The following is a 12970-nucleotide window of genomic DNA, read 5'->3' on the forward strand; positions in this document are numbered from 1 at the left end:
GGAATTAAGAACTCTTTCCAATTCAAGGCTGTTTGGTATGCAAAATAGTCTGAACATTTTCATAGAGAGTAACAAATAAATAACCTTTCTGGCTTAAGTCAGTCTGGCAGCCTACTATTTTTCACAGTTCCAATACTCTATATTTGGTTGATCCTGTGAGTTGGTAAAATAAGAAATTTATTTAGAAACTTAGTAATAAGAAAAAATATCTAGCATTGTGCCTTGCACATACTGAACACAGAGTGCGTACATATTGAATTTAATTGATTTGATGTTTCTGTCAGTTGAATTATAAATGGATTTGTTGAAACCTTTTTCTTGGTATGATTTCCTTTTTTTTTATTCCACTATGAAGCATCATAAGGAAAGAAAGCCAGAAACGTGGACAAAAAAAAGGTGTTAGATCTGGAAGTGAACAGAGTTCATGTAGCCATTTTCTACATAAACATTTCTATATGAGTGAAATATGTCAAGATTTTTTACTTTCACTTTTTACAACTTTATTAAGGTATAATTGACATGTAGGAACATGTTCATTTTTAATGTATATAACTCAGTGTGTTTAGGCATAAATGTACATCTATGAAACTGTCACCACCATCAAGGCAATGGACATATCCATCCTCCTAAACTTTCCTCCCATCCTGTTTATTATTCTTATTATTTTTGCATGCATGTGTATGTGTGTGTGTGTGTGTGTCTTAAGAATACAATCTAACTTTTATCTTCTATTCAAAAGAAAAAAGTACAGTTCTGTTAGTTTTAGGCACTATACCAAATTGTAGATTTCCAAAATTTACTTAACTGGAGTAACTGAAACACTCTTTGACAATCATCTCCTCACTGTCTCCTCTCATTGCCCCTAATAGCCACATTCTACTCTCAGTTTCTGAATTTGACTAGTTTAGACTCTACATATAAGTGATATCATACAGTACTTGTCTTTTTGTGTCTGGCTTATTTCACTTATCATGATGTCCCCCTGGTCAATCCACATTGATACAAATGGCAGATTTCCTTTTATAAGACTGAATGATATTTCATATAAATGTAAATATATGAACTTAAATCCATATAAATATATCTATAAATATATATATATAAATAAAAAGATGTATCAAAAATTACATTTTCTTTTTCCCTTCATTCCATAGACAGACCTGTAAGTTGTCTCTGTGTCTTGGCTCTTGTGAATAATGCTGCAGTGAACTTGGGAGTGATCTTGAAGATTCTCTTGAAGACCAAGAATCTCTTCAAAATTCAGATTTCAGTTCTTTTGGATAAATACCCAGAAATGGAATTGCTGGATCATATGGTAGTTCTATTTTTAAATTGAAAAAAATTAAATTTAAATTTAAATGTTTAAAATTTAAAAATAGAACTATTTATATTTATAAACTTCTGTACTGTTTTTCTATAATGGCTGCAATGATTTACATTCCCACCAACAGTATACCAGGGTTCCCTTTTCTTCACATCCTCACCAATACTTTTTTTTTTTTTTTAATAGCCATCCTGAAGATTTTGAGGCGAAACCTTACCATGGTTTCAAATTGCATTTCTCTGATGGTTAGTGACATTGAAAACCTTATCCTACCCCTTGTTGGCAATTTGCATGTCTTTTTAGGTGACATGTTTATTCAGATTCTTTACCCATTTTTTAATCTGATTATTGGAGTTTTTTCCCCAGAGATGTATGATTTTCTTATATATTTTGGATATTAACCTATTATAAGATAATATGGTTTGCAAATATGTTTTCCCAGTGTGTAGGTTCCCTTTTATTTGGTTGATAGTTTCCTTTTGCTGTGCAGAATTTTTTTAGTTTTGTGTAATCACTTTATTTTTGCTTTTGTTGATGTGATTTAGTATCTTATATAAAAAAAAATATTGCCAAGACAATGTTAAGGAACTAATTTCCCTGTTTTTTTTTTCCCCCAAAATTTAATGTTTCAGGTCTTACATTTAAGTCTTTAATCCATTGGTGTTGTTTTTTTGTGTGTGTATATGGTAAGATATGGGTCCACTTTCATTCTTTTGCATGTTGATGTCCAGTATTTCCAATTCCATTTATTAAAAAGACTATACTTTTCCATTTGTATTCATGTAGCCCTTGTGAAAGATCAATTGGAAACCCATATGTCATTTTTTCCCCTGAGGTCTCTATTTTGTTCCATAGGTCTATATGTCTGTTTTTATGCCAGTGCAATATTGTTTGGATTACTATAGCTTTGTGACATAATTTGAATGTGATGTGTCTAGCTGTGTTCTTTCTCAAGATTGCTTTGGTTATTCAGGGTCTTTTGCTGTTCCAATTATAAGATTTTTTTCCAGTTCTCTGAAAAATGCCATTGGAATTTTGATAGGGATTGAATAATCTGTAGATCACTTTCAGTAGTATAAACATTACAGGAATATTTTTTTTTTCAGTCCATGAACATGAGATATCTTTCTGTTTGTTTGTGTCTTCAAATTCTTTCATTGTGATTTCTAGTTTTCAATGTACAGATATCTCACTTCCTCAGTTAATTTTATTCTTAAATATTTTACTGTTTTTGATGCTATTATAAATGGGGTTGTTTTCTTAATTTCTTTGTTGAACATTTGTTGTCAGTGCAAAGAAATGTGACTAGTTTTTGCATGTTGATTTTGTATCCTACAATTTATGGCTCTTGTTTATTAGTTCTAACATTTTCTAGAGGAATCTAGTATTTTCTATATAAATAAAACCATGTAATCTGCAAACAGATAATTTTGCATCTTTATTTCCAATTTGGATGACTTTTATTTCTTCTTCTTGTCTAATTGCTTTGGCTAGGACTTTGAGTACTATGCTGAATAGAAGTGGCAAGAATGAGTATTCTTATTTTGTTCATGATCTTAGAGGAAAAGCATCTGCTTTTCCCTGTTAAGTATAATGTTACTTGTGGACTTTTAGTATCTGGCCTTTATTATGTTGAATTATATTCCTTGCATAGCAAACTTGTTGAGAGTTTTTATCAAGAACAAATGTTGAATTTTGTCAAGTACTCTGCATTTATGGAGATGATTGTATGATTTTTATACTTCATTCTGTTAATGCAATGTACCACATTTATTGATTTACAAATGATGAATCATCCTTGCATATCAGGGATAAATCCCACTTGATCAAGGTTTATGATCTTGTTAATGCACTGATGATTTCAATTTGCTAGCATTTTATTGAGGATTTTTGGATGTATATCAGTAATATTATCTTGTAATAATAATTTGCTTTGCTTTGCTTTGCTTTCTTTGCCTTGGCTGGCTTTGGTATCAGGATATGCTGGTCTTATAAAATAAGTTTGAGAGTGTTCTCTCCTTTCCTCCCGGTTGCACGCTACCCCAAATAATGGATGTATTCTGTTTCCCTCCATGCACTGGGTAGGAAAAGACAGAATTGGTGTGTACATGTGTGATAAGAACACAACATAACTTCTACCCTCTTTTAAGTATTAAGTAGAGTACAGTTATAGGCATTATGCTATATAATAGAATTGTGCCTTCTACTCAGTTCTCCACAAGACTGGGGAGGTCAGACACCCACTTAACATTCACTTACCCCTGTGGGAGAACTCACTGGTCAGGGGGATCTCTCTTGCCACTGAGCTGTGCCACATTCAGGGATGGTGACACAGATAAAATGAGAATTTTTTTCGTAACTTCTTCCTGCATTTATTCTTGGATGTTTTGCTCTACTGAGGTGCTTGAATCTCTCAGCTGAACCTCTGAACTCCCATAAACTTATTCTTATCTGTGAGTAGTTATTCAAATCAGTGTTTCTATTGGGGGTTGAGGGTTGAAACTCCTATTTCACTATCTTGCTGACATGATTCTTAGCCTTTCTATACCTTTCATATTATATTAATGATTACTTATTTTAAAAATATTTATGTAAACTGCAATATGATTCTTATTCTGTTGGAATTACATTTCCACATAGTTTTATTTTTTTTTCCAAACCAGTTTCAAGCTGCTTGAAGACAGGACCATTGTTTATTATTTCTCACCATGCCAAATAACCTTCGACAGTACTATGCCTAATAAAATCTTCAAAATGTGTTAATCTGATTTGATTATAAACACTAAAGTATATGTGGCTAGTATTTAAAAACATAAGCACAAGAATTAAATTTATGGTTTCTTTCTAGGTAATAATATAATATAGAGAATAATTATGCATTTCATTAAATAGGAAAAAAGTGGTAAGAGTGAAACAATGGAGATGATGCAATGGTGTGTTCTTTGAAAACATAGATAAACTTAAGCAAAAAGGTTTTTTTTAATTTTTCTTTATAACTCTTTGTGCAGAAAACCTTTTTTTTTTTTTTTGTCATAGCGCCTGATTATCAAATGAGTTATGACTTCAGACCAAATCTGATCAGTTATTGATGATACTGGATCCCCTTTTATCAACCTGCTGCAATGACCCAGATCTTTTCAGTCTCAGTTCTATTACCTTTTCCTCTACTACCCTCCTTTTCACCACTATGTGAGGTCATTGTTCAAAAGAATGATCACAACTGAAGGTTTTTTTTTTTTTTTTTTTTAAAAGAAGCCACAAAGTGATTTGTGTTCCTGGTCATGTGTGTTCCCATGACCACCCTGGGATGGTCACTCTGGACTTTTCTTTTCCAGCTTTATCTGTGTACCTTGAGCCTTTGGCTTCTTTTTTTTTTTTTTAAGATTTTATTTATTTATTCATAGAGACAGAGAGAGAGAGGCAGAGACACAGGCAGAGGGAGAACCAGGCATCATACAGAGAGAGCCTGACGTGGGACTCGATCCAGGGTCTCCAGGATCACTCCCTGGGCTGCAGGTGGAACTAAGCAGATTTAGGCTTAAATAAGAGTCTGCAACAATTTGTAAACATTCCTTGGCTCCAGAAATCCATTCTTCATTCGCAAATCCCCATAGCTATGGCTGTACAGTCTATCATCATCTATAGAGCGCAAAGCCAGAATGTGATTTTTTTTTTTCAGAATGTGATTACACATATTTTATAAGAGGAACTGCTGGCAACCTAACCCACTAGTTATTTCCTAGTAAAAGCATATTAGTATGAAACACATATAGCACCATAATGTATACTATTATGGATCTAGTAATTAATTTCTTAATGACTCACTAAATATTTATGATCTTTTTTTCTTATGACAATATCTTTAGTTTCCCCAAGAGCTATCCTAATTTAGGCAGATATTTAAATAGAATCACTTCATTATGCTTGTTTTTTAGTTGTCTTGGGAACAATGTAATAACACTAGTAGGATATTTTCTTCAGAAAAGAAAAAGAAAATATTTTGAAGATGTATAAGCTGTTTAAAGATCAAATTTGGAGGAAATATAATCGATTGTAAGTAATATATCAGTACATTAGATGATAGAAATATAGATGAATACACAGCTGTGTAGATATGTAGTTGGATATTTTTATGCTGGTGAATTTCATTATCGTGGATTTACTGGGTTTCTATTAAATTGTTTCAACTGCTGAAACACATTTTCAGATTGGAATATATTGATTAGGGACACCTGGGTGGCTCAGTGGTAGTGTATCTGCCTTCAGCTCAGGGCATGATCCTGGGATCCGGGGTCGAGTCCCACATTGGGCTCCCTACAGGGAAACTGCTTCTCCCTCTGCCTATGTCCATGCCCCTCTCTCTGTGTCTCTCATGAATAAATAAATAAAATCTTTTAAACAAAGGAATATATTGATTATTATATGCTTTGCAATAGTAGTAGCATTTTAAAAGAAGTCCCTAAATACCTGAGGCAATGAAGCATCTATTCTAATAGATCTCTTAATGTAAAGTTTTGCTTAGTGCACGACCTGGATAACTTTGCTGATTTTCTTTGCCTGGATCAGTATTAATGATGTTTCAGTTTTGCTCTCAGAATATCAAGTGTTATGCCTTAATATATAAATGTTAATTCTTTATAGAAAATGATAAAGGGACAGAATATATGCCAGCTGTACTTCTGAATCATACAGCTTCAGATTTTTGCCTTCAGAGTTAGTCCCTTTGATTGAGAACATGATTGCAAAATCTGATTTTGGTCTGATCAGATGCTTTGTCCTTTGGTTTCCCCCAGAACTGTGATCTATGAATTCTCAGAGGATACTGAAGTTTCCTGAATATGAACACTTCTAGAGACATGGGGTAATTTAAAAACATAATTTATAAACTAAAAACTGTCAAAATATATGTATCTCCTAGGGTCTGGTCCTAAGTAATCCCTGTTTCCTGTCAACTTTACCCCTCTAGATGATCTATCCAGTCCCATAAATTCTAATGCCATCTACAGCAAAGATTTTCCAGTCTTTATGTCTTCTTGTCTCTCTCTCTCTCTCTCTCTCTCTCTCTCTCTCTCTATATATATATATATATATATATATATATGTGTGTGTTTATTTGATTTCTCCACTTGAGTCTCGAAACAGAATTTCCTCTCTTCTTGTTGCCCTCCCATCCTCTTCCTCTAGTCTTTCTCATATCAATAAATAGCATCACTTCCACTCTGTTGATTAAACTAACCCAGGAGTTATCATTAATTGTCTTTCAGGTCCCATACCATACACATCCGCAAATCTTGTTGCTTCTTTCCAAAATACATCTCATTTGCATTGCTACTACCCTACCCAACTGCAAGAAATCTTTGCTCATCTGTGCTAATTCAATAGTCTGTTTAATGGTTTGTCTGGCTCTACTTTTGCTCCCTAATTAGCCATTCTCCACACAGCAGACAGTGTGATCTTTTAAAATTCGTGGCACCCTTCTGCTCAAAATCCTCCAATGGCTTCTCATTGCACTTAGAATAAACTCCAAGCTTTGTACATGTCTCTACATGATATGGTCAATGCCCCTCTCGCCAGTCTGATTGCTTATCTCTCTCTCCTCCTCACTGATTTTGCTCTAACCACATTAGGATGATCTAAGTTCCAGGAAAACACCAACTTATTTCCACTCTTAAGGCTTTGCATCTGCTTTTCCCTTTGCTTGGAGCTCTCTGCCCTCTGATTTTCATGCTGTTCTTCCTGTTTGCATTCAGGTCTCAACGCAAATGCCATCTCCTCAGAGAAACCTTCACTGAAAATCAGTCTAAAGAATTACCTCGTTTCCTGAGTTTCACCCACTGGTTTATTTTGTGCACAGCAGTCATCATCACCAGTATTTGTCCTACTTGTATATTAAATTTTTCTCCTCTATTTTTAATTATGGCCTCTCTATGCTTTTTTCTATCTCTCACACCTACAAGAATGATTGGAACAGGGATGCGTGGGTTGCTCAGCGGTTGAGTGTCTGCCTTTGGCTCAGGGCGTGATCCCAAGATCTGGGATTGAGTCCCGCATCCGGCTCCTTGTGGGGAACCTGCTTCTCCCTCTGCCTGTGTCTCTGCCTCTCTCTCTCTCTTTCTCTCTCTCTCTCTCTCTGTGTCTTTGATGAATAAATAAGTAAAATCTTAAAAAAAAAAAAGAATGATTAGAACATATAAGTTTGTACCTTAGGTGGGTAGGGTTCCACAGAAGAGAAAAAGACAGAGAAATAGTTACATATAATATGATACTGAAGTGCTTGACTTCCCCCTAAACTGGTTTGGGTAAATACTGATATATATGATTTTTGGGCAAAAAGGACTCTTTAGACAAATTAGTTTGAAGGATTCCATTAGAAATTTATAGAATTTTACGCTCTATTATTCTATAAAATTTTATAGTAAAGAATCTTATTTAATCATATTTGATCAAACGAATCCTAAAATTAATTGGCCGTAGAAAGTGCTTTTCCTCCCTTTTGAACATTGACCTTTGGAATTGTTGATCTAAATCAACACAATGTCAACTTGGAAGAGAATTAAGGTAACAATAGGGTAATATCCTTTTTTTCTTTAGTTTTTTTTTAAGTTGTTTAAAATAAAACCTCAGTGAATATATATACAAATATATACAAAGATATATTTGTGTTTGAAAATTTTGTAGGAATTAAAAATGGCTCCACAGAGAGAAGGGACAAAAATATACTAAAGAGAAAAGTTGGTAAATAGCAGTTAAGTAAGATTAGAAAACCACAGAATAACAATAGCAAAACTAAAAAGGAAAAATAGATGCTTTAAAATAGTATCAGATTTAGAAGAATAATATTGGGAAATTTTGAGCAGAATGTAGTCGTATTTCTTAAAAGTATAATTATCAAACTTGTTCTTTATAAAGTCTATAAAAGTTGTGGTAACATAAACATGAATATCCTGGTTATAGTTAAAGAAAGTGACCAGACGTTTGAAGTTAGATCAAGAGAGATTAGGGATATTAAATTAAGAGGAATAAGTCTGTGAAATTTATAATTAACCACAATGTGGAGGGGTAGCTTTTAACAGCTGCTCTTTAAAAAAAATCCTGTTTTTAGCTACATAAAATTTTACCAACATGGCTACAGTGTTTTGAACTTTCATCATATATTTATACTTTGCTTTAAAGCTTATGAAGATCAAATACGAAAGCTTGTCATAGATAAGAGACATATTGTAACTCCCAAGTGGAAAAAAAAAAACAACAACTTGTATTTGAATTCCTAAGTCTCTGTATACCTATCCACAGAATCACTGTTATATTTTTAAACCTCATTCCTGGAAACACTGCAAATGTCAGATCAATTTAGAAGCCAAAGAACACCTCTGGGAATGACATGGCAGCAACTGAAATAGTGTTTGGCCAAATTAAGAGTGTATGCCAAGGATGCCAAAAATCACAGTAATCTGGCAGGTAGATAGCTATTATTTAACTGTATGATCATTACTGGTTTCTCTACTGAAAAACTGTTGGCTATTTATGCAATGAAATGGAGCCTGTGATTTAGGCATAGTATCTCTCTGTTTTGATATCATTTGTAGCTGGTTGGGGATTATACTCAATCACAAAATTGAATTTCTCAAGCAAACTACTTGGGAAGAAAAAAGTAGCCTTTAACAAATTATAATTCACTTAGAAATAGAAATGAAAGAATATAAATTTAGAGCTTTTTTTTTTTTTTTTGCTATAGATCTTAATATTCAGAATGGTATTCATACTTGCACTACTTACAAACAGACTGGCCTGATCTTAGTTTGCTGCAGAACATTTAAATTTTAAATTTTTGTTCTGTAAGACAACTACTAAGATAATAATTTTTTAAATAACTTTCTCTATATATTCATGGTTCCTGGATCTCTGCTCTCTGATCTTCATACTGGTCTCATGGTCATGGTCTCATGCTATTCGGAAAGGTCTTCGCTTTAATAATTCTTAAAATCCCAAATTGGCTAAGATTGCCCAAATGCTTCTAAATGCAGCATGTGTTCTTAAATTCAGGAGAGTTGATGATATGTATAAATAGCTTCTTTCTCTGGATCCACATTATTGTCCTCCTAGTGGATAATGCTCAATGATATTATTTTAAAGTGGGAATATCTGCTATTTTCAAAATGCTTGAATTTTTCTCTTTCACCACTCAAAGAAGAAATTGATACTAAAGACTACTTCAAAATTATAAATGTTTATCCTGAAAAAAAATCATATTAGGAAATTAGTTTCATTCCTATAGCATCCAAATGTAATCAAATAGTCTCATTAATTATACCCATTTGTAATGGAAAGAACATTAAATTTGACCTGTGTAAGTGACCTGCCTCTTCCAGGTAGTGTGTACTTAGTCAATTTTCCTAAATTTACCTCTTTGGATAATTATGTGAGTGGAATAGCACCTAACTATGAAGTAGTGCTGTTTGTAAAGAAATGCAAAGAATTATTACTATTATCACACAGGTACAAACTAAACCCACTATTTATGGGGTAAAAGGGAAAATGTAGAATTAATACACAATCAAATAACAAACATGATTTTGATTTTTTTTATCTTTTCTATACGTGTACCTGTCAAAATGTCTAAATTGCTGTCTGGACAAATAAAAGGAGATGCAGAAAGCATAAATTAGAAAATGCAAATGTTTAATTCAAGTAAAAGAAATTACTAGGTACTCCTTGGCTGTTTCATGTCCAAATTGAAATCACAGAAAAGCCTTTGGGCAATCACAAATAAATTGAGGCTACATTTATGTGCAAATTAACCCCTCCACTTTATGTCCTAAGTGATGCGATTATATCAGTTATAGAAACTGACAAAGAAATTACACTTGCTAGAGTTCTTATAAAAGAATGACACAAAATAAATTATAATATAACATAAAAATTAGTTTTGACATACAAAACTTTATGCCCTCTCTGTCATGCATGCTCCTCAATGGTAGTCCAGTGGAAAGTTAGATTAATTAAATAATCCAGAAATTCTTTAATTAAATACACAAATTCAAATGTTCTTGACAGATTGAATAATCAGCATTGTTGAGGACAAACTTCCCTATCTAAGAAGCAAAACAAAGAAAAAAGCACACATATCTGGGCAACTAAATCTGAATCCTTTATCATTTTTTATCAGTTTAGTTTTTGCATTGTATCTTTTATGAGCTTTGTATTGGTTTTATGAATTTTGTATGTCCATAAGAAACACATAACATGATAAAACATAAATAACTGAGCTTGAATAACCTATGAATAGTCTAATCATTCATTTATCTGTCCATCCACTGAGGAAACAAAGACGTCTGACTATCTATTTTTAATTGGCATTGTAAGTACAAAACTAATGTCATCACTTGGCTTCCTTAAAAATAATGATTAAAATCTGGTATGATATGACATGCTGCTACACACACAAAAACAGCATATATAGTGTTGGACAAAGACAAGAGTAATTTCAAATTTGCAGCATGAACCAGGAAGGCTTTACATAGGAAAAATCACTTGAACTAGGTTTCAAAGCTAACAAGGATTTTTAAGTCCTTAAGATTGAAGTGTTTACTTTAGGAGGAAGAAAAAATCATGTGTAATGGTAGAGAGGAGTAGCATATAGCTTGAATTGAATGAGGTGAGGCCAGATACGTGGTGAAGATAAAGGCAGAAACTAAATCGTAGAATAATTTGTGATTTCATCGAAGAAATCTGGAGTTTAGAGTATGGCTAATATTGTACCCCTGATGCTAATATAGCATTTGAATAACAAAATATGATTTTTGGTTTTAAAAATTCCTTTAAAAGCAGTAAGTCTAATGAATTAAAAGTGTGTAAAGACAAAGACATGAAGTAGGAGGTTACCACATAGTTTTATAAGGCATAATGAGGATCTAAATTAAGCCAGTGAAGTGAAAATAAGAAAAGGTGGTGAAACAGTTTGTGGACTGCTTGGAGTTGGTACTGCAGGCCTGTGCCTTGTCTCTCGGGACTCTTCCCAGCTGTCTGTCTAACTTGCCCATGTGACGGTAAATCTCAGCAAATGGTCCCAGCTCTTGAGCCTGCTGTAAGTGGATGAGCAGCTACAGCATCTGCTGCAGGTCAGATACACCAGGGTGGACATAGATGAGCTGGGCAAATTGCTGATGCCCACTGGTCTACCAGTGTTGCATGGCATGGCCCTGATCTGGGAAACTCTACTTGGTCATGACAGATCTGGAAACGCCCAGCAGTAAGGACTCCAAATACAGAGAATGGCACCCTTTTCTGGTGGTTGACATGTTTGGGAAGCAGAGGAATGTTAGGACACAGAAGCCATCCCAGAGGTCTCCAGCCGTGTTCTCAAGTTCAGTGATGTATGTAGATTTCTCCCCTTCCCATTTACCATTTTCACCAGCAAGGCCTGAGCAATCAGATAGTGGTTTAGGGACTTTTCCTTCTACTTATCCTTTATAATTCTAGAAGGTCACATGTTGACTTATATTTTGATCAAAAATGAACTCCATTTGGGGAGATATTATGATACTACCATGGGATCATCAATTTGTGAAAGGAGTAGCAATCCAGAATTTAAAGAAGAAAAAAATGCAGGTCAAAAGACCAGGTCTATGGTAATAGAGCAGAGCATCAACAAATCTTTAAGAGAGATTTAAAAGAGAGAGAGAGAAATCATTTCTGTGAGCCTCAGTCTGGAGTTGTGCATGACGACGCTTCTGGGGTGTGTTTTCATGTCCATGTCTCTCACCAAGACAGTCAGAGGCTGGCGTGTCCACCAAACTCCACTGTACTACATCTCAGCCTCGTTACTGCAGTCAGTGTCCCAGTCTGACTCCTTTAAAGAGCAGCACTGGAGAAAGCAATAGGGAGAGGTGTTTTGTGGTGAAACACCACGGCTATCTGGGTGAGCTGCAGGACTGGGTGAGAGGTTCTCAGAAATCCCTAAGTCTGCACCTGGTAAACTGGTCACCTGTGTAAGAAAACTGATCTGGAGATGTAGAATGCTGTGTTAACTTCTGCTTGTTTGCTTATAGTTGCAAAAACTAAAATGAAACACACACACACACTCACACACACACACATTGTGTGAGTGAAAGGAAAGAGAGAAAGGAAATGTGAAAAAAATTGATAGGGATATAGTAATCTATTACGTGTGAGGTCAGGAGAGAGAAGGAAGATTGGCCAGATGGCTCTTTGATTTCAGTTTGGGTAGGAAGATGGTGTCACTTTTTATCCAAATCAGAAAATTTATGAAAATGAAAGAATATTCTAAAATAATCAAACTTTTATATCTTAATGAAGTTTTCTTTTTTTTTTTTTTAAAGATTTTATTTATTTATTCATGAGAGACACAGAGAAAGAGAGGCAGAGACAGGCAGAGGAAGAAGCAGGCTCCAAGCAGGGAGCCCAGGTGGGACTCGATCCCGGGTGTCCAGGATCACGCTGGGCCGCAGGTGGCGCTAAACCACTGAGCCACCCGGGCTGCCCAAGGTTGTTTCTTTTATGTTGTAAGTAGAGTACTTTTATTCAAAACTATTTTTTAAAATAAAATTATTTGTATAAGTGGGACGCCTGGGTGGCTCAGTGGCTGAGTGTCTGCCTTTGGCTCAGGGGGTGATCCTGGAGTCCCGG

General features: G+C 34.5%; 1 long non-coding RNA gene across 11 annotated transcripts in view; it reads left to right on the top strand.

The window, feature by feature from the left end:
* Nucleotides 1-12970, top strand: part of LOC144302653 (uncharacterized) — a 540109-nt gene that overhangs the window by 189410 nt on the left and 337729 nt on the right. Inside the window, exons 5-7 of one of the 11 annotated variants that reach the window (XR_013369617.1) lie at nt 1155-1315; nt 6118-6185; nt 7075-7210. The exons of 8 other annotated variants lie outside the window; for them this stretch is intronic. This is a non-coding gene — a long non-coding RNA (uncharacterized LOC144302653). Of the gene's footprint in view, nt 1-1154; nt 1316-6117; nt 6186-7074; nt 7211-12970 lie in introns of those variants that run through there. 2 more of the 11 variants (XR_013369616.1, XR_013369624.1) reach the window with 2 other exon arrangements.

Source organism: Canis aureus, chromosome 31, assembly GCF_053574225.1.
Source record: "Canis aureus isolate CA01 chromosome 31, VMU_Caureus_v.1.0, whole genome shotgun sequence".
Classification (NCBI taxonomy): Eukaryota; Metazoa; Chordata; class Mammalia; order Carnivora; family Canidae; genus Canis; species Canis aureus.